Source organism: Plectropomus leopardus, chromosome 4, assembly GCF_026936395.1.
Source record: "Plectropomus leopardus strain MGB_pleo_1.0 chromosome 4, ASM2693639v1, whole genome shotgun sequence".
NCBI lineage: Eukaryota > Metazoa > Chordata > Actinopteri > Perciformes > Serranidae > Plectropomus > Plectropomus leopardus.
Window position 1 is genome coordinate 30,530,703 of NC_142179.1, and position 23,476 is coordinate 30,554,178.

The 23,476-nt window shown below is 39.2% G+C and overlaps 1 protein-coding gene across 2 annotated transcripts in view; it reads right to left on the reverse strand.

Moving 5' to 3' along the window:
- galnt9 (polypeptide N-acetylgalactosaminyltransferase 9) overlaps positions 1–23,476 on the reverse strand; it is a 109,932-nt gene that overhangs the window by 20,304 nt on the left and 66,152 nt on the right. The gene's annotated exons all lie outside the window — the stretch shown is intronic.

Here is a 23,476-nt window from a genome sequence, read left to right on the forward strand (position 1 = left end):
AAGATAAACAATTACCCCAGTGCTAATCAAAATGTTAAATATGTAATAAATAAAACACTTAACTACAAAAACAAAACCTTTAATTAAAAATCTAAAAACTACAATTAAATAAATCATAAATACAGACTCAAAAATGATCTTTGCCTCAGCAGGATCTCCCTCTAGCTAGCAGGTCTTCCTTTAAGGTGACACACATGTGCTTGATGCTACGATAAAGTGTTACTGTCCGTTATTTTCTGCTGAAGCGAGTCAAAGAGCATGTGATAAACAGCTCTAGTCCGTGGCTAATAAATACAATAGTCCATGAGTGCCATGTGTTTGGCTTAAGGAGTGATAAAGCCAGTAAATATTTGTCATCTCAGAAAACATCTATCACAGCAGAAAGTATTGACTGATTGCAGACTCAGGGATGTTGTGACACTCGTCCGACATACTCAAGGTAAGAAAATAATGTCAGGCAGTCACATGGTGGCAAAACAGCTATTTCTTAGAGAGCAGCAAAAGATTTAAATTTCAAAACACTCTCCAAAATAACAGCCTCCATTGATATAGAGTATGCAAATCTGCAAATCTGTGCCATGCTGTGGGAAAGTGGCCCGGCAGTTACACACTCACACAACGCCATCTGAATGCCACAGCATATGGTAATGCCCTTCCAGCCGTACAAACTGCAGAGCCACCACCACCCACAGCCTCTTAATGATGATCACCACAATGCGTAACAGATGTTCTGATCCATTAACTTCTCTTTGAACCCAAAACGATACCCCCTGCATGGTGTTAAAGGAGACTTCTGCTGCAAAACTATTTTCTCAATTACATCCAGAGCCGGGGTTAAGTCCGTGTTAAGCTGACCGTGTTTATTTAATGCCTGCAAGTAAATAAGGCTTCTTCTGCTTTAGGGCATGTCCACAATAATCACGTTTGGTGGGCTTTATTCAAATTTGGAGATTTTCTCCCATAGTTTTATTCCCTTGACCAGACTAAACAGTGCCATTCAACTGAAAGCAACAACGTCAGGTATGGGCCTTCTCATTCTCCTCCTTCAACATATTGAGTAATCACAGCCTAACCTCCTTCATATGAAAATGACTTTCCAATTTCTAGTTTTTTAACAAGTGGGTAAAATCTTATTTCATTCTAGAACTGTATGAGGCATCTATTTCCCTCAGCACCTTCTTGCCCTGCTGTTGCCCTCTCTCTGTTCACTACTGCTGGGATAGTGCTACCTCTGTGCTGCTGATAGCTGTTGAGAGTCTGCCTGCACACACACACGCACGCACGCACGCATATACATACATACATACATACAGCGACAGGGCTAACCATTAGCATTACATGGCCAACAATACCTAATGAATATTAATGAGTTTAACAACAGAGTTGAGCCATTTCAGTGTGTTTGTTGGGACTGTATTATGATGCAAGGTGCCAAGTGCTTTTCAATTTTTATGCATTCATGCACAATCACATAACAATGGCAATGGCACCAGGAGCACTTAGAGGTTCAGTATCTTGTCCAAGGATACTTTGAGATGTGAACTGGAGGAACCAGGGATCAAACCGCCAATCTCGAGATTAGAGGACAACTCGGTAAACCTCTTGAGCCACAGCCTCCCCAGTAGGCTAATTGAAGCATGGTTGCTCAAAAAATGATTTTCAAATGGCACCTGCCTACCCTTATTGGCCAATTAACATTCCAATTCTTAGGATAGATTTTTTTTCATGAGTACTCAAGTACTCTATGATGCTTCAATGCGAGTACTTGAATATGGAAATTATCTAAAATCTCCCTCACTACTGTGTGTCTCTGTGAAGAGGGAGTATTAGACCAACTACCGAACATGACCCCTAAATGTAAATGCTTTGAAGATGATTGAAATCTATTGAGAGAATTTTGCTTTCTTTAGTTCGGTATTAAGAAACAAATGTGAAAAACAGTTCATGAATATTCACTTAAATAAAAAAAAAAAGAAAAATGTTTAAAACAGCTGGGCACTGTAGGTTTTAGCAACGGTTGTGGAAATGGGAGTAAATAGGGAGTTAGTTGGGGACTATTTCAAGCCTTGGATTGATCTGGTTATGTTGTGGTGTTTCTATGGCAGCAGGATGGTGTTTGTGGGTTTGCCTCAAAATAAAATGCAGATGTTACTGGCAGTAAAGGAACATGTTTCCCAGGAAAACAGTGCCCTTGATGCAGTTATTCAGAAGCTACTTATTAATGGCGTTCCAATTATTACACCACTCCTAATTTATTTCTAAGTCCTTTCTTCCTTGTTTTCTACTCTGTATTTTGTTTGAATTGTAAAGTGCTATCTAATTAGACCAAAATAATGACAAAAAAACATTGAGATCATCATCCAGCTCTGTTACCTCGCAGTGTTTGAAACAAGCTGAGCATTTGTTGAGACAGCAAAAGCCCAATCAAATCACCAGAGAAAGCTCCTGTGGGCAGACGAGATGTCTGAATCAGTGAGCCTTGAGCCATATGGCCTAGTGCGCAGCGTTCATGGAAATGAGACACTATCAAACATTTACCCAAGTCCCACTTACCATAATTTACATGTTTCTGTAATGCTCAAGGGTGTATGAAAGCCTGTGTTTAATTGTACGTTAATAAAGGCATCTGTCCTCAGTTATTCTCTCTTACCCTGAAACCCTTAATAGCCCTGGCTGGATCTGTGGTGGAGTATTTCGCCGGGGGCTGACCTAAGCTTAAACACCTCCATTGACTGGCTGACCCCTCATCTTCACAGCTGATGATCCACACTGACCCTGGCCTAAAAAATCCATTAGTACTTTGGAGTAGGCTTTACTTGCTTTGCTGCTGCCCATGACAAGTGCTGCCTTTCCACAATAGCCTTCATGGTTGGTGCAGTTATGTGGGAGTAAGTGCAATTCCAATTTAATGGTAAGGCTTTAGTCCTTGCAGATTCTCCCCCATCACCTTTTGTATCATAGTAATCTCTCTGTAATGCCGTTTTTCTTTGGTTTCTTTATCCGGGTTTCCTGTTTAAAATCGATAAAATGTGTGTATGTGTGAAGGTATTTATGTGTGTTAAGTGCTTGTGGATATGTGCACAGAGCACTTATGGATAATTGAAAATGTGTATATGTGTAATTGCAGTTAGCAGTTTGCCCGGCACTAAAAGCAAATTGAAGATCGATATTTTCTCAACCACCATTTCCAGAAGGTCACAAACCTGATAGCTAACTAGGCTTGTGAAACAGCTTTTAGTTTCTTTGTATCACATAAGGCTTCATGCGGTGTCACTCAAAAGCAGCAACACAACATTTTTGTTTCAGTGATGAAGGAGAGGATAATTTTCTTCTTTTTTTTCTATCGTATTGCAGCAGGTCGTTACCACTGTCGCCCCAGACAGCTGATAATAATACTGCGTGGCTGTAATCATCTCAATAAGCATAATTCTTTTAATTATATATCACAACATGGTGTGCTACAAATCACATGCTAAGTAAATTGCAAGGAACTATTTAATGTGGTATCCAACAAAGCAAAATGCTATATTATCTGCCAATTTTGGTAGCTGTAGGTGTTCAGATACTTTGAGGGCAGGAAAAGAAGAGGTGTTCCAAGAGTGTTCCAGTGTTAAAGAAAAAAAAAGAAAAAAAATAGCACTGCTGAATAAATTGAGCTGCTGTAGCTTCTTACATACATACTAAGATGTGTTCACCTCCAGGAGAGGAGCAGAGACTGTGTTTAAGCCAGCAGGGTGTGTTTTATCTAGGCGGTTTACCTTCCTCGTCAATATCCTTAAGTATAATTATAGTGGCTCATTATGTGGGATTTTTCAATGTGCAAGCACGCATGATGGTAACAAAAACATTTCACATGTTAAAATCACAGCTTTCTCATTATTACTTGCTGTACACCATATGAAAAATGGCAGGTACAGGGTCAAATGTAGCAGTGCCTTCAGCATTTTACATTGTTATGTTTGTGACTTTCTTTCTGAAAGCCACTGAGATTAACATCAGTATATCGCAGTGTTTGTAAGGACAACTGAGGCTCACCAAGTTTATTTCATCAATCATCAAGTTAATTTAATTATGCATTAAGTTTGTGTTATTATTCATCAAGTTTATTTTGTCGCTCATCGTTTTATCAAGAGTACACGATTTTCTACAACATTTTTGCTCTTAATACATTTAAATTATTTTGTTATGTATTTTAATGAGTTTAATAATTTTGTGGTTTGCACTTTTGGTTGCTTAAAACTAGCACTGCGAATATGAAATTTTGGGCTTCGGCATATTGTGAACATTTTAATTACCCCATCAATTATTGTGAACATTTTTTACAAACTAATCAGTTAATCATATAATCAAGAAAATAATCAAGCAGATTGATCCTTCAATGCAGAACTTTAAGTTTGGGATTTTTTAAGTTTGTTATTAGTACTTTTACCCAGTATGATTAAGTACAAAGCAAAGGACCTGAATGCTGCCTTTACCACTGGAACTTGGCAGTGCCTCTCAGCTGCTTGACATGCCAGTTGTGTATATATGTGCACTATTAACGGGACTGCAGCATCTCTCCATAGTGTATTTTACAGTTTATCTGTGCAGACGTAACTGAGTGGAAAGAACGAATCAATGCAATTGAGAACATCTGGTAACATTGTAACCTTTATTGTCTGAGATAAGCGACTACCTGGTGATGTGAAAAGCTAATCACAAATCACCAACTATACAACAGGGGAGAAGATGGGGGCCGAAGTAAATTTCTTCCTTGATTTAACAGCAAACAACCTGGTACAAGACATCTGCAGGGAGTCAACTCTGCCTTTGAGGATCATCAGTGCTGATGTGATCTTTTTCAACGTGTGAGAGAATCACCGATCTGAGGATTTGGAGGAAAAACAGAGCAGCAGATTGCTGGCTCCAACAGTGTGAGTTACATTCCAGGACTGCTCATAACTCTATCCTGCAGCCTGCATCTTCATTACTATGGCTTCAAAGCATTAGCAAAACAAATCAGACCAAATGTCTGATATGTTTTCTCTTCGATGTAAAGACATAATAAGGAAGCTCGTGCTTTTATGTTCACACTGGAAAACACACTAATGACATGCTGCAAGCACCTCTGCTCACAACATACTCCAACTTTATGTTGTTATATTGCAAATCGTTGAACCATATGTGGAATCATTCACACTCACTTGTCTGAGTATCAAGCCAAATGGTTCATCTACTGCAGTACTTACTAATAAAAATTGAATGCCTTCTTATTTAAAATAAATTAGCATACAATAAAATCTTCTAAACACATGGAATACAAACATGGAAAAAAAGTCAATAACAGTGGAGGGAAAACTGAGCTTCTGTTGCGATTAGAGATTGTTCCTTTAAATATTCTAATATTATGGAAATATAATCTAATCTAAATACCAAATGATTTTAATATTTTTACCCCATAAGACATCCACGGGTCCTCAGGACTGATTTTGTACAGGTTCATTTGGCACTGACCCTTCATAAAATTGTAGCCTGCATCATTAAGAGGAGGCACTTAACACAGAGCACTTTGATGTAGTGGTAATGTAATTGCTAATTTAATTTAATTGTCTCTGTACATGCAGTTAGTTAATTGCAGCTGGACCATTTGCGTGATAAGCTCCATGGGGCTAGAGAAAACATCAGCCATAAAGAGCATAAAAGCTATTAACAGCAGTAAACAGGTTTCCATCAGCACCATTACACAATAAAATCAATAAACTGGGAAAATGCAGCATGTAGAGGACTATGACGGACGTTTAGACAGGCTCTGGATTCAAGATGTTGGCTATTTTCATGGCACAAAAATATTCACAAGTGAAAGAAGCCACTCAAAAAGTTTTTACTCCTCCATCGACCATGACAACTCTCCACTGAAACTGTGGAATATTTAAAACGATAAAACTGGGGTACAATCAACGTGTCCAGATTGGAATTACTTTGAAAGGTGCTTAAAGCTCACCTTTAAACAGTCAGATCTGAATGCTAAACACTGCTGTCCTTTCAAATTCAAAATATAGTTCAATGCTTCTGACACCAAAACGAGCCTTGCTGGTAAAACTTAAGTTCACTTCTGCGTGGTCGGACATCTACAGAGGGAAATGTAAGTGTGACTAGTGGGCTGCGACACCAAGTGGCAAACTCCAAAGCTGAAAAACTGACTTTGCAGAAGTGTCAAAAACTGCAGCTCTTCAAAAGGTCAATTGAGGCTGGCTTCAAAAGTGAGTCAATCCCCATAGACCTCCATGTTAAAATGCCCAATACACATGTTTACAGCCTAGTATAATAGAATATAATAGAATATAATGTAATAGAATAGAACAGAATAGAACAGAAATACTTTATTGATCCCATTAGGGCAATTGTTTCGTTACAGCAGTAAATAAGAGAGCAGGCAAAATAATGCAAATATATATGCAAAGGAAGTCCAAAAAATGGTTTTGGTCTCTATAGCTAATTTCAACATTCATGACAATTGTCCCGTTTAAATATTATTGCAGCTTAAACTCCACCTTCTCTGAACTAAAATCTTCAAAACATGAGTCAACAAACCAATGGGTGGCATTAACAGTGGCTTTGTCCATTATTTTTACATAGTCATTGTACAAGACTAAATGAAAGTAGTGTTCTTTGAAATTATTGATGCGCTATTATGAATTCCAGGCGTCTGATTAGATATATCAACCGGTCCCCAGTGCTCCAACCTGACCAAAGGGTTATTCTAAACTAATTTGTGTGACGCATCAGCCAACCAAGGAAGAAGCCAAAAGTACTACTAAAAGTAGCTAGGACTGTAACCGTGTGTATTCTTGCAAAACATCATGGTCTTTCAGTCATTTGCTAAGGTTGGTGCAACAAGCTGAATGTGACTGTCAGTCAGAATATGATGAGCTCAAATGAAACACCGGAGCTGGAAGACCTGCTTACTGGTTTCCTGTCATAAATGCAATGGAGAGAGAGTTATGTAAGAAAAGGACGGTGTGCCAGTGTTTCTCTGTTGTTGTAGGGTATGTGATTGGAAAAACATTCAACATGATAACACAGCACCCAGATATGCCAATCAATGAGAAGAGGAACGAGCAACCCCTGTTTTGTATTTTTTGTTTCATTGCACAAGAGATGCTTTTCATTCTTTTACCCTTCTGACCCTGTAGCCTTTTGGGAAAGTGTTTGTTCCTTGTTAGTACAGTATATTACCAGTATTTTTTTTTTAACTGAAAGTAGTCTACCACAGCTGCCAGCAGGCAAAAATGTTACCTCAGTCCCCAGCAAGAGGATTGTGTCTGTCTCTGACACTTGCACAACAGTGTTCAAAATAAATGAAAACAAATGGATCCTTTTGCAGTACAGAACTCGCACCAGACTGTGACCAACTCTAGCACCCTGGAAAACGACTGGTTGGGGTTATGGATATGCTTGTGCTCGGGTTAAGACCTTCTGACAAGCACTTCTATAGGAATATATATATATGGGCCCTTTATGTAATCATCCCCTGATTTTCAATCCCACCGGGGAAACCTTAACTGAAACTGCAGGGATGATATTACCAGTTAGGCTTTTTCTCAGTCAGTGGCCAAAATGGAAAATAGGCCAGAGGAGACCGAGCCAGTGAGCAGCTTAGAACCCAGATTGAGATGATGAAAGGGAGGTCATTCAGACTTAATATAATGCCTCATCTTTCTAGACAGCTGACATGTTTGATAGACAGGGAGGAAAATTACCCTGCAGCAACAAACAGAGGCCCCAGGTCTGTCCAGATGAGTGTAGCAGTGTGCCCGGGGTCAACCAGAGTTCATTTCCACTTTTCTCTGCTATTCTGTGTGCATGACTATAACTGCTCAACTACAAACACATACCAGTTGCCAAGAGTTACCAAGATGTGCGGGTTTCTAATTTTGAACGCAACTGAGGCACACATCATCTGGAAGACAGATTCATTGGGTGTATTGATCTTTTCAAAAAGAAGATGTTGCAATCTCCCTCTACAAATCAACGCCTCAGTTAATGATTTCTTGCAATGAAAAACTACACACTTTACATTATTGGCAGTCATGACATTATTGGAGTCATGACGTTGGAGACACACTAGACTTCAATGCTAGTGTGTTCGTTGTAGCTGTGTGTTACAATGGCCAGAGATGCCTGCTATAAAAAAAACCTTACTGAACTGAACTTTTTCTGGTGAAAACTTAGGGAGCTATTCACACTTTAACAGAGGAACAAAGCTCTTTATTATAGGTGTCATATCGCCGAGTGAAATGTTGTAGCAGCTCGGGTTCACTGGGGGGCATTAATTGACTGCCAATCTACCTGCCTTCTTAAAGTTTCTTCACAAAACATCATAAAAATACATTAATTCCTCCTGCCATTTGTTCCTCTCCGTATGGAGCTGAAGATAATTAGTACTGTGTCATTACTGCACTGTTGGCGGAACTCTGGGAATTAACTTTATATAACGCCTCTCTTTACTTTCAAACAGCTTCATTTATTTAGTATTCCTCTCAGCTACTGTGGTGCCTTGTGATTATGGAAACGTCAGGCAACTTTTTGCTCTATGTTTCTGTCAATTCAAAAGCATTATAAATAATGTGACTATAAATATAGAAATCTAAATATCTATTCCTTTTGATTTTGTGGATATTCAATAAGCTCAGTTAGCAGGCAAGTGACATTTCAAAAACTGCACGGATGATCCTCCCACAGTGTGAGTACTGCATTCAAAATTGATTGTGCACATGCATTAATCCAGCAGCTCTCAGTCCTTGTACTTGAGTACACGGACTGTTTTTTTGTCCCACTAAATAACATTCATCTAAAATCCCAGGTGTTAAGTCTGCTCCTGACTAGACGGCAAGGAAACCAGACGGGCTGTAATCCTGGAGAATTAAGGTTGAAAACCACTACATTATCAGTGCCAACCCTCCCCCAACAGAAACGGCTTGGAATTTATGATGTTTACATACTCTTGCGTCGTATGACTCAAATATGAGCATACAGTGTGTATTTTTTTCACTAAAACTCATCTAAAACTATGTCTGCATGTTCAAAAGATTAATGCGAAGCTGCAGTCAGTATGTTTTTTCTTGTTCATTAACATAGAAACAGGAGGTAAAAGAAAAAGGTATTGTTATTCAGTCAGCCAATATGCCTTCATCACATTTCTGGTCAGCACCTTTCCTACAATGCAAGATGAAAAACCTTTAGCAGGCATTAATCCAGTTTTTGGCCGCATTGGGGCAGTGGAACAAACTGTACACATAACACTGACATCTTACCATATTACAAAGTCATTGTGGTGAACGTGAGAAAACAGTTGCTTACACATACTCAGAGCCACATTAGCATTCATGTGAAGTAATGCATACAAGTCCAGTGTTCACTCTTCCTTCACAGTAGCTGTAGTTTGCTCTCCACCAACTCCTAAAGGAAATATGTATTTTTTTCTTAGCTGCTAAATGCTAGACTGTGTTCACCAGCCATTGTTCCGTTGATGAGATGCTCTAAAGGAAAAGACAGCCTAGTCAAATACAGTTTTCCTGGGTGGGCTTGTGTAGTCCCCTGCTGCTGCACCTCCTGTAACACTGTTCATGGAAGATTTAAAGGTGATGAAGCCAGACAGAGGAGGAGGAGGAGGAAGAGGAGCTAAATCATGCATAATCTTATAAACCAGGCAGGTTTTGTATTTTGGGAGGTTTTGCCAAGTGAGCAGGTTATGTTTCTTGAGATAGGGTAATGATGTAAACTAAACAGCTTCTTGTCCAAAGTTTTAAGTTGTTTCAACAATGCAGTGCTTAACGTGTGTTCATGTTTCGACATTAAAACATTTGGTTAGGGTTTGGATAAAGAGCATTGTTGCTTGAAATATGTACTTTTGGTGGCACAATCGCCCCCTGAAATGCTGCTGACATTTTGCTAAAAAACAACCAGTCTTCTTTGTAGGTCTCAAACAGTCGTCTGCAGCTTGGCAGATGGGTGTGTCACGCAAATCCACCTACCCCTTCACCTCCCGATGACAAAGTCAACACATAAATATACATGTACTCTGAACTTCATTACTCTAGAAACAGTGATAGGATATGCATAAAATGTACAAATGTACTGTATCCATGGTTTGCACAAACGTACAACACCAGCATTTTTTTTTTTGGCAACTGGGTTGAGTTGCTAACATTGTCTGTCTGCTGTTTGGAGCTGGGCAGGTAGTACATAGGGTTTATTTGAGCAGTGAGACTAAACCAAAACACTTAAGTTGTGGCACGGTAATCCAAAACAATGAGCTAAAAGATGCTAAAATGCTCGTTAGACATGAGGGGGACTACAGATTTGGGTGATAATAATAATAAAAATAATATTAATAAGAAACCCCTCTTGCATTACACATTTTATAAATCTTTAGGCAGAAAATATTGAGTATAAGCTTTGGGTTTATAGGTGAAGTCATAAATAACAGTGCACTCCGTGCAGTGTTGGCACCAGGCTCAGTGTCAGTACACTAAACAAAAATCCTTCATCTTTTGTGATTAAAGTTGGTGAAATCATATGCAGAACTGTGTCACAGGACTACCTTCAAGTTCACATGGAAATTTTCACAATTAACTTGGAAGAAAGCCATCCACAGACTTGCTGTATCCACTTGAGATAATGAGTTGTGTGCGCTCGGCTGCATCTGGGGAATTTTACACGTCCCTGTTTTTAATTGAAATGCTCTCCACTCTGCAATCTCTATACCCAAGGGATGTCTTTTTGCAGGATAATATCCCAAAAAGTCTCACCCGTTTCAAAGCAATGCCAGGAAAAGCTTATTAAGGGTGCAAGCCAACCAGACGGCATGTTTATATCTTCTCTCATCCTTTTTGTAAGGTTATGGGGAGAAAGACATTAAGACATTACGACAAATATCATATAAAATGTGATATAAAGGGATTTTATGGGGTATGGTGGACAAAATCGCTGTTCCCTGTGATGTGTTGAACCATTCTGTGTTGGCAAAACTGCTATTGGACACAGAGAAGGCAGAATATATTATAATAGCTATGGATATAACCCTTTCATATTTTGGAATCAGCTCTGATGTTACCTACTATGTAATATTTATTCACACTAACAATAATTCCCAGTTCTCAAAGCTGTAAATGTTCCATGGTAACAAGTCATTATTCACATCTGTTGTGTGAGTGAGAAGAGTATCAGCGGGGAAATACAGAGGTAAAATTACAACATGAAAGATGACAAATAGCCTGGTTTATTTACTGTAATATATCCATTTGTTTGTTTTTTTTCTCAAGAATTATAACTTTACAAGGATCTCAAGCACATTTCACACTGGCAGTTAAAGAGTTAAATATGCAACTGGTAATTTATGACTTATCGATCTCGATATTATTATATTATCTCGATCAGCAAAGGAGGAAATGTAACATTAACAGGTCCCTGGCACAGCTTATGGTGGCCTTTAATTACCATAAATAATAAATTCACATTTTTACAAAAGCACAAACAAGCTAGCTAATTAGGCCAGAGCCCCAACAACAGAACATCTAGTTAAGAATTCAACGATGTTCAAAGTAGTAGTGTGTAGTAATGTGTTTTTCTTTGAGCCGTGTGTGTTGGAGGAGGGTGGAAAATGGCTAATGAAAGGCTGAAATCTGAGCGCCTGGCAAAGTACACCCTGAGTCACTGAGCCATTGTGTGTTCGGTGACATGGAGCCTGATCCTAAAGTCTTAGTTAAAGCACTTGACATTTGATTGATGTGTTGCTGCTTGAATGAGCATTCAGTGGCCTTCAACCTGGTTCATTTTTGGACTGTAGGTTTTAAAATGGAGACTGGTAAATTAAATGTTTGACATTTTGGGGAATGGGCGTATTTATTTTCTTGTCGAGACAACAAGCTCTGACTCCCAACTTATCATATACATCAGATTGAAGCGTGGCCCCATGCTTGGTGCTCTGGTACCCCTCAGGAATGGCATGTCTTTTCAAAATAAACTTCTGTGTTTAAAGGGAATATATGTTTGGTCACCAAAAGGTTTAGGCAAAAAAAAAAAAAACACTTGGTTAGGGTTAGAAAAAAGATCATGTTTTGGGTTAAATTGACCAAATTTGTTACATAAACTAAGCAAGTTAATGATGTTACGTGGCGTTAATTACGTATTAAATGTTTTTTTTTTTTGTTGTTGTTTTGAAAAAACGTTCCACACAGGACACAGACACCAGACTCCTGGCTGGAAGTCCTGTGTATGTCTGACCCATGCACCACCCTTCGCTCACGACATGTCTTTCTTCTGCATACTATGGCATTGTCGCACATGGATTTACATTTAAATTATTTGAAAGCCCAAAACATCTTATACAGACACTAAAAAAGGCCTTCTGTGTTGGCATCAGACACTGCTGGGGACTGAAGGTCAGCAGCTGGTTAGCTTAGCTTAGCATCAAGACCGGAGACAAAGGGAAACAGCTAGCCCAGCTTTGTCCAAAAACAACAAAATCTGCCTCCCAGCACCTCTAAAAGTCATTATTATTAGTCACTAAATCTAAGCTATGTTAGGCTAAGCTAGCTGAAAGCTTAACATTTTGCATACAGAAGATGTGGTATTGAATTGCAACAAATATGAGTATTTCTCAAAATGTTAAAACTATTCTTTTGAAGTTTTGTGACCCATGCCAGAGTAAACTGAGACATTTTCCCTTTGTGTTTACAACACCTGTTGAATTTACGTATGTGTGCGTTTTCCCCAGTTATCTCACACTGGACAGAAACACGACCATGCTAGCCTCCCGCATTTCCTTCTCAAGTCTTGTGTAATGATGAGTGATGTTTCAATGTGTTGGGAGCTGAAGGCTCCCTCCTCCATTGAGAAGCTGTATATGCCACTCCCCATGGCCCATCACTTCATTTCATGCCTTCTTTTCCCGCCTCTCCTCCTCACACATCCATAAAATGGAGGATGTTGATGGAGAGACTGATAGATACGGAGGCCCCTTTTAACTTCGCCTGTCAAACGGTAATTCCATCCAGTGGCTGCCCTTCGTCTTTGATATGCCTGCTGATTTGCTGGTGCAGCCAAATCAGTGCGTGCCAGCGTTCCTCAAATACTTCAGCATGTCAGATCATTTCAGGTTTATAGTCTGATTTTAAGACATCTAACAGAAACAATTACGTGAATGGGTTAACTAATGCGCAGATAATGAATGAGATGAGTCAACCTGTGCTCATTAAGTGTTACTATGTTTCCTGGTGATGATACTGTCCACAGAGAGAGCTTTTGATGCTTCTCTATATAATTCAATTGTATCGAATAGCAGAAGAATGTGAAATGCACAATTCATCTGAAATGATCTTAATTACCATGTCAAAATGTGCACAAATTAATGTGGGAGTATCTGCAGTCATTCTTGGAAGAGGTTTTTAATGAAGTTTATGATTCACATGGATAATAAGCAAGCTGACAACGTCTGTCTAATTACTTATTCCTTTGGCCCTGAACACCAACTCAGCACGTCTCTGATGTACGCTGATGCTCAGTAACCCATGACACGTTTCCAAAGCCATTTCAGGCATAGGAGTATGCTACATGTCACTGTTAAACACACGGTAAACTAAAAGCGTACTTTCGAAAGACACAATCTGTTCAGGCATAAATTAGGATATAGCATGGATCAGTGGGACCTGAAGGAAAAGCGAGACAGTCTTGAATTATCTATGCATGGAACGCACAGACACATAAATGCAAATCATGAACATGTTTTATAATGTGGGCTGATTGAATGCAAACCCAACGGTAAATTTAACAGCAGCACAAAGCATATGCAGAGCTGCTCCACTTGGCCATATGTCAGCAGTAAGTCCTTCAATAGCTGCAGTAATTCCTCTGAAACAATACCTCACCTGAGGCTTGTATTCACAACTTAAACAGCTGAATCTATTCTCAATTGTCTCCTCTTCCTGAGACGGATGCAGACTGGAACATACATTAATGAACTATGGAGTAAGTAAACCTGAGTCCATTAAGCCCCAATGGATTGATTCAACCGCTAAATAATGCAAGCATTGAAAAAGACAAACGCCCAATCAATATCCAATGCTATGGTTACCTTAACGTGGGCTGTATTGATGCAGAGCAGATGGTTCCTCCCATGTCGTAGCTCTACTGTGTTGTGGGATAATGAATTGGTCAAGTAACAGGGATGGGATGAGCAAACAGAGCAGGGTTGTAGTTGAGGCTACCTACTGCAAGTCGAAGAAAAAGTACAATTTAGATAATTATAAGAAGGACACAAAATAAGCTCTAAACCCGGTCAAACATGTCTTGAAACGACACTTTAATATGAAACCAGATTCAAGTACCACATTCCTGTACCACCTAATTCTTAATGTAGCTATTTATGCAGAGGTCAATAAAAGGACACTCTACTGCGCTGTGTGTAACGACCACATTGTTGGTATATGGTGTTTTGTCCAGAGGCTCCTACAGCATTCCTCATTATGGCATGTATTCAATAATTTGCTGCATTTGTGTCCTCCTTCTGATGAAGTGTAATAGCAGGAATCCTCGGAGGCCTAAGATTTGTTCTCATCTTTGGAATGACTCAGATTGTTGGAAAGGGCTCACATATGGTCTGCGCCCACTGTCATTTGCTGCTTGATGGACGTGAGCACGCCAGTAATTTTGAAGCTGCCAGAATGGCTGGTGTCCACAGATGGCCGGGGCTTAATGCCGCCTCATAATGACATTCATGCCCTTTTCAAGGTGACTTCTTTGGCTGTGGACGGCTGCAGTCTGTACGAGTCGGAGGCAAGCATTACAGAGGTTTGGTCTACTATTCTAATAGAGTGTATGTCAGAAATGTTCATGAAGGAATCTGTACAATCTAAATGTCATGCACAAGACAACCAACCAAAGCACACACACACACAGATTAACACACACCAACACAAGAGAGTTCTTGGAGCGGTATGTTATGAATGGGCAGAGAGAGCACACACCACTCTGCTGTTCCCAAAAGGAACCGAGCTTATCAGGAAGTAACTTGCTCTGGGCTTATCGTAGCAGCCCCTGATAACTCATTGTAGCCCGCAGATGACATTAACATTTACTCTGTTAGTCCTGGTACAGGATCAGTGTCAGGCCCTGCCTTGCTGTCATGTTGTTGTATTCTTTCAGAAAGTTGACAGCAAAACGCAACAATAACACACCCACCTGTCAGGCTTACTTGCTAAATCTTATGGTCCTGTGCTTGTGATTTATGGGCTAGGCAGACTGAAAGAAGATGATTTCGCCCAAGAAATGTAGCAAGATCAACAGCAGTACAGTAAATCCCTAGTTTTAGGACATAGGCCCACATGAGTGAATGTAGGCAAGTGACCGTCACCTACCGAGGTGATATTGCAGCATGTGGGCAGTGCCGGATGTGGTACAAACAAAGATGTAGCAGCCCAGCTAATGTCAGCTAGTTTGCAAATAAACACAGTGAAATATGACATTATTGGTACATTTGGCATTTTCTTACATTTCATGCCTGTCCCCTTACTCACAGCTAATCAGGCAGCATCTCCAGTGTGGGGCATTTTGTATTTTTCATGGCCAGTATCATACAATATTGGCTCGTTAGACACAAAAACAATCCAACCATATTTATTTTGCATTGGTCAAGTCTGTAACTTTGTGGGTCAAAATCCATCAGAATCGAACTCTATGCAAAGATGCAAATTTGTTCCACCACCTGAAGCAATTGTTTTATTTGCCCCTTGATTTAAACAGAATGGAAGCGAATAGGAGGCAAATATTTGCAATGTTTAATTCTTTTGTTTTTAGATTATTTTTTTTAGATTTATCTTTTGCTTTTATTTGATAGGACATATATAGCTTGAAAGGGGAAGAGAGAGGGGATGACATGCCACAAAGGGGTTGGAATCAAAAAAGGTTGGAATTGAATGTGCAGAATGTGTATTTGATGGTGTTAGGATTCATGAGTTCTTACGTTTGACACAAGGGGTTAAAAAGTGTCCCACCTTAGACACATAAAGCTTAGGTGGATTATATGTTTTAAACTTATTGTTCTTTTATCATATTCCCCACAGCCACTGTGTTTACAGTCTTTTATTTACTTTAGGATACAAGAGACGGTGGGAAGGTCTGCTTTGTTATAGTAAACAGTAAAGAGCACAGTTCCTCCACAGGGGCGGCATAAGAAGTATTAATTCAACTTACGATAACCACAGTCACTGTTCTCCTCATCCCCTGCTCAACTTTAATCCATATATTACACCAAAAAATAACATAAACATTCTATGAAAGTCACTCAAAAAAATGAACGGGATGGAAAAAAGAATTAAAAATTGAGATTCAACTGCAAAATCATATTAATACCTGTATAGCAGTATCAATGGGAAATGTTCAAGTAAATTGTGGAATCTTCTGTATATCCTATATATCCTACATGCTGTCATTACACATTTGACAAAGCAACACATCTGGAATGTGTCAACTTCTTGTAAATCCATTTGTATCTACAATTCCAGGTGGCATGTGAGGTTAGTCAACTGCAGTAAAGTGTCCAAGTTTCATTTGTGACAGTGGGCCAGATGTTCTCGGAATAAAGTAAGAGCAACATCTGACTGCTACCTACTGCTTTGAAGCAGCACCTGTTACTGTGCCACCTGAAATAATGCTTACTGGCTCATCTTCACAGTTTGTCTAATTATCTTTTTTTTTTTCATTTAGCAAAGTTAGTATCTGGAAAAATAGACCTACTGTGACATAAAAGTTGTGGGTGGCATAAGATGCAGCATACAGTAAGACTGGCTGTCGGGTTTATTGTCTGGTTGACTGGTTATTGATGCATCTAGTCGATTGATAATCCATCTTTTCGGTAAAGGATGATACAGATAAACAATAATCTACAACATTTGACCATCAATACGTGTTTTTTGGTATTTACTGGTATTACAATACAGATTTGGAATGCTTTTAGTTTTCCAATTGCATGGCCCATGGGTTTTCTCTGTGTTGGTTAAGCCTTGGTATCATGCACATTACAGCTGGCAATACATTGATATTTTGACATGAGAATAGATATCTTAGATTGAATAGATTTGAATATAGTTATATCCTATTGTTGTGTTTTCCTGGTTTTAAAGGCAGAATTACAGTAAAGTGGAATAATTTTCTGAACTTACTACACTGTTCTGGATGTGCTATTATTTACCTTTACCCACTTAGTAACTACATCCACAACTGATACTACAACTGAAATATTTTGTGAAAGTCCCAGTAGTCACATTCCTCATTCCTCCCCCACCAACTTCCATTAAAGCCTTCATTCATTCATTCTCACTGTCTGTGTGTTTGCTCCTAGGTCCGTCCACCTCCACCGGTTGTCAGACCGTAACACAGGAAGCATATAACGTTGCCATGGAGCCAGATAGCTACCTTTGGAATAGATCTTGAGCCCCATATCATTAGCCTATATTAGTTTACATTTTGGCACACTGACACTGTTAAAAGTACACTTAATTAGCTATTTAGTAATTCCTGTTTGCAATATATCCACAATTGTACAGACAGCTATCACCGGACTACTGTCATACTGAAAAAAAAAAATTTAAACATGATGATTCTCAGGTCAGTCCTGGAGTTATGAGTTATTTTTTTCTATGATTTTAAAGCTGTTGGATGGATGCTTATTTAATGGATATCTGAGATAAGGACATCCCAGAAAGTCAATTTTTTTTTAAATTTAATTGAGGTATGTTAAAAAAAAGAGAGCGAACCACTGATGTTGCAAATTGCAGCATTTGGGCACTGAGGTTTTAAAGTACCATAACAGGCTCCATGACCTGTATATCACAGTCACTGCTGCAGATCTAACTGCTGACCATGTTAACTCTCCTCAAAACAGTGGCGAAACAGCAAAGTTCAGAGCACCTCCTTTTCACCTCACACAGTATCTCCTGTGCCTCCTGAGACAGGCGTCTCTCACACTTTGAAAACCCCTGCTTAATAGACACTGTACTGTTGAAACTAATTTAAAAATAATATGTGCAGCGATAAATTTCCTGTTAAATATTTAATTCACAAAACTGATGAAAAAACTAATCTGAACTCAAAATAATAAATGTAGTGAACTGTTGTACTGTAACATGTCATCACACTTTAATAACTCTGCTTGGGATGCGGAGGGGACCAAGCGAAGTGTAATTATGTCCCACTCCTGTCTAGCTGCTGGTAGTGCTAGACTTTAATTAGCTCCATTCTCCTCACTACAGAGAGATTATGACCAGATGCCTCCAGGCCCCAGCCCAGGTGGTTATGGAGACGAGACTTCAAAGAAAAAAAAAAAAAAAAAAAACTAGAATAATTTTTTGGTTCATTACTTCTGAAAGGAGTTCCTGGAGAGTTTAATAAATGTCATTGAGACAAGCACGCCACCCCATGAGATCACACTTGAGTTTCTTGGATTTGGAAGTGACTGATTGTTATGAATATGAGACAGATTTCATGAAGCAGTTTGGATGGTTTCCTGATGGCAAAGTGAGCAAATGGGCATATTGTGTGGGGTAAACCCATCTAGTCTCAGATTGGCCTTTTTTGGCAGTAAAGAGGCTGTTGGCTGAAAATAAATTAACCAAATTAACACACGGCACAGTGTTAGGATGAAACAGACCAGCGAAAACGCAACTGAAAAATCTCCTGTGTAGGCGAAACTTAACTGTTTTATTTGATTGAAATACTTCTAATCTAGCACAATAACTTATTTCTGCTGCTGATTCTACACATAAATAGATTGTTAGACTTTTCTTTCCCCACTAGAGAAAAAATACAAATGTAAAATTAAAACAATTATAATACTGAGGAAAGTGAAAGTACATCCCATTATCTATTATTATTACCTATTATGGAGTAATGGCATGCCCTGTACTATTCAGTGTTTAACCATTGTACTTAATAAAAATAAAATAAAATAATTTTAAAATTCAGTTTGGGGACCCATAGCTATAATGATACACCATAAAACTGCAGAGTTTCTAGGAGGAAAAGATATTTTCGGCGACTGGATTTGGCAAAACCTTGATTTATCTACTGGCTATTTTGGTAATGAAGAGGAGGTTCCTCTGTACAAATCCAATGTTCATTGTTGTTTTGACACTGATTACACTAATGGAGGAGCAGACATGAGAAGCCTTAAAGTTGGGGATCACGGCCATTCAGATGTATTCACAATATTTCAACATACAACAAGGACATTGGCCTGGTTGTATTTAGAAGTTAGTTAGTCTGCTGTTTCAGCAATTACCAACTCTGGATAGATGTAAAAACCTGCTGATCTGCAATGTTTATCCCCAGCTGCTCTTGATTATTTTTCTGAGACAGCTACAGTACATTATGTTTCAACAAGTGAACAAACATCAGTTACAGTTCGATTTTATAAGTAATGGATTACTTATTTGAAAACATACTATTCTACTGGTCATTTAGTCCGGACTGAAAATCCTCACCTCACTAAGTTTGTGACTTGCCACCTGTTGGTTTGTTTATACAGAAGTTAGCCCGCTACAATGGTTGCAATGGCAACCTTACACATAAAAACTAGCTGCTGCTCTGACTTTGCTGGTACGTTGATCTGAAATTGAATATCCATTCTACTCTCATTCTATTTCTATGCATTCATCACTGTCTCCTAAACCTGCCTCTGAGCCCTGTAATTATACTTTAGTTTCTTTGAACAATCCACATCTTCATTTAAATTTGCAACAATGATTTTGAGGATTTATTGTTCACTTTGAACGTGATGCGTACTGCTGTTTCCCATAAGAATTTTATAATGGTCTGAATGCTGCTCAAGAGGCAGGGGAAATCGATGGAAAACAAGGACATCAGACAGGCTGATAGTATAAACAAAGGCATCTGGCAACTTCTACACAAATATAATGTTATTACTTAGTGCATTTCACTGTGTCAAACCCAAGCAGATTATGTTTACTCACCAATTCACAAATTCAAATTTAACACTCATTCATTCTTTTTTCTTAATCAATATGAGCTGTTAACTCTATGTAAGAGGTTTTAGTGAAACTAGCGCAAGGGATGACCCTTGATAGATTTGATGTAGTATTATATTTGCGGACAGATATACCACAGTATAATGTCTGTGCCCACAGGAACTTTGAAATGAAAGGCAATGTCCCGTTCTCCTGAGATGCTATATCAGCAAAGCAGGAGGGCTGGGAGACACATTACAAGATAAACTCATATTGACACTTCTGGCAGAATTCATCATTTCTGTCCCTGACCATTTTTCTCTGTTTGCAAAAGGAGCTTGGTGGCAAGCAGGATGTCCGTGTTCAGACATTTACAATTATTTAAAAAGTGAAGAAATAAAACACCTGTGTTGCTAAAAGAAAAAAAAATGTTATGAGGTTAAGCAGCATCAGTGCTAGCCAAAAGTATTCTGCAAAACACAACACAAAAACACAACTTGGCAGACAAAGAAAATAACAATAACAATAAAATCAATAAAATTAATGCTATGTGCAAATTTACAAATGTCCTCTTCTTCTGTTTTTTCCCAGCTCCCTTCACCATCAAGCATGTTATGATGAAGATCACCTACTGGTGCATATTTTAAGGTGAACTGCATTGCCAGGTCTAGAGGTGGTACCCCCTACCACAGACTGAATTTTAGCATTAGATCTTTGGATCATGTTTCTCCTCTGTTCAATTTTGTTTTAAATTTAAATGCATAAAAATTCGCCTATAAGAAGATCTGCCACTGAGCAGCATCAGAAGCTAATCCAGTCATGTAAGAAGCTTAGGCTGTATAATAAGATGGAGGACATGACACCCCCCAAAATGTGATGCCAAAACATCTCAATCGCCCCCTGGTGGCTGGCTTCACTAAAGGTCATAAACCCTGCCCCTTCCAAAACTAAAAACTCAAAGTAAACATCAAATAAAACATATCCCAAAGTTTGTTTCTGTCTGTAGTTCTGCTACTGCATGTTCAAGTGTACATTTATCTGATAAGATTAGTTTTAATTAGTTATTTGATGCTATAAAAATAGGATATAACATCATGATTGGCAGCTGTGAGTGCCAATTGGCATGCTTGTGATCATTTGGGCTGCTCATGATTGGCCGGACAGGTGTATGGGCGGAAGCTCTACTGCGAAGACTCCGAATGATGTCACCAGTGAAAGAGCAGCCATATCTGATATATTCTGGCTTCATTTTTGTACTGTGGAAGTAAGTGGAGACCAAAGACTGTATAAATAATGGACTTAGCTATCTTGACATCAGCGCTATTTTTTTGGTACCAGGCTCTAAACATGTTCATTTCTGCTCATTTCTTCTCTCTAACTGGGCATTTTATGGCTTTATTTTTCAGTTTATCCATTTTCATATACGATCTATCGTACGTTGCATTTGGTGTATCTATCCTTCACTACATCGTGCTAGGAGCATCTGTTACATTTTCCTTTTCCTTGTCTCTGTAATTTTATCCTCTCTCTGTTCATCTGATTTCTTTTATAGATCCATACCTTATAAATTATTTCACACCTGAACAAACAGAAAATGTCAGTGAGATCTATGATTTATTTTCCCTTTTCTTTTGGTTTTTCATCTATTCTCTTCCTCTCAGAAACAACACCACACGCAGTGCTATGTACGGTATAATCAGCTCTGGCACATCCTAGCCTCCATTCTGCTTAAAAAGAGGCCACTTCTTTGGATCCTGGAAGCCTTTTTATTATTTCTTTTTATCCAGAGTGAGCTACAGAAGCCGGAACTCACAGTAAATTATAAATACCCTGTAACCTTTCTGTGTGAACCCTGCCTTTCATCAACCCCCTGTAGTCAGATGGTACTGGGCAGGCTCAGCTATTGTGAGCTGCCCAAGCTAATTGTTAAACATGTTCTTGTCAATCAAGCCTATCCGAAATGGCAACTCCTCAGCCGCCACTACAATGAGCTGCCTGAGCCGCCGGTAGCCTTAGAGGAGTAATTGCCGTCCACTCGCCAGAAGCCCATCTCCATTCCATTAGCGGCTGTACAATATGAATGGCTGAAGCTGGTTGTTGACTGCAGACCTATTCAAGCTTGTACATGTGCTGAATAGCCCCTTTTTCTGTGGCATGTGTTTCATTTCCACACGAACAGGCCAAACAGGAGGGGAGGTAATTGCATTGGTGATGGCATTGTGTTTGCAGACAGAGCAGCATATTCTCTTCACTTCATGAATCAAAAAGCCACAGTAAATATTCATAGTGAAAACAGACAGTCAATGAGGGGCCTGTGTGTGTGTGTGTGTGTGTGTGTGTGTGTGTGTGTGTGTGTGTGTGTGTGTGTGTGTGTGTGTGTGTGTGTGTGTGTGTGACGGCCAAAAGAAGCTCCCTGCTATACTATATCACACAGTTCAATAGAGTTGTTCTAACTTTATTTAGCTGCTGTAGCTGAATTGATCTCCCCCCACGAACTCCGTCTAACTCAGTTGCATGGTTTGTTAGGTGCATATAAGCAGCTCTATTGAATGAGAGAACACCGTGTAACCTTGGGGAACGCTGTTGGCAGTTGACACATAATACATAATGCTGAGTTATCACTTCATAATGGCAAAAGAACTATGAGATAAAGACACAAGAAGCTAGATGTCATTACTGTGGACGGCAAAAAAAAAAGTTATTGATTTCGGGGGAAAAAAAGCCACTCTGTGGAATAATGAGAGGTTCTGAAATGGCCACCAACAACTGCGAACGTCTCTGACTTCAACAAAGCGCGGCAGCAATCTGTAAACCAAGATCCATTCTCTGTCCCCTGTTCAAGTGCTTTTTCAAAGGCGGCCGACACTTCAGAGGTGTCGTTGAAGCCATATTGAGATTCTGAAATGGATGTGGGGATGACGTTAAATGAAGGAGTGGGATCTTTCAAGCATATCTCATTCCAATAAGCCGAAGGAGTGCGTTTAGATTCTGAATGGTTCCACTCGGCTGGAGAGAAACATTTTCTGAATTTAAACGCTAACCAATTCTTCAGCAAGCCCTTCGCTCACATGAAGCGTTAAATTCAACTCAAAGCAGCAGCAAAAGAGATTTACATTTTCCGTATACAGGCTTTAGAGCCTTTGGCTTGGTTGAAGATTTGCATTAAGGGGATTTTTTTTTTCTCTCTCCTCCACTCCCATCTAAGAAACTTTGCAAAGTTTAATCATGGCTTCTGTTGACGCCCCTGGGTTTTGTATCTTAAGCTGTTTCCCCCCTGGCTGGGAAAACATAAGAAAACTTCATCATAAGCTGTTCCAAAGTCTGAATATAGATTTCACAAATCATTCCGACCGGGGCTTTACATCTAAAAATTACCCCCTCAAATATTGGATTTGTAATTATGGCTCTTTGTGTGGCCTTCCTGGTGTACGGCTGCACACACAACGGCCTCCGGCTTTGAAGGAATGCCTCATTAA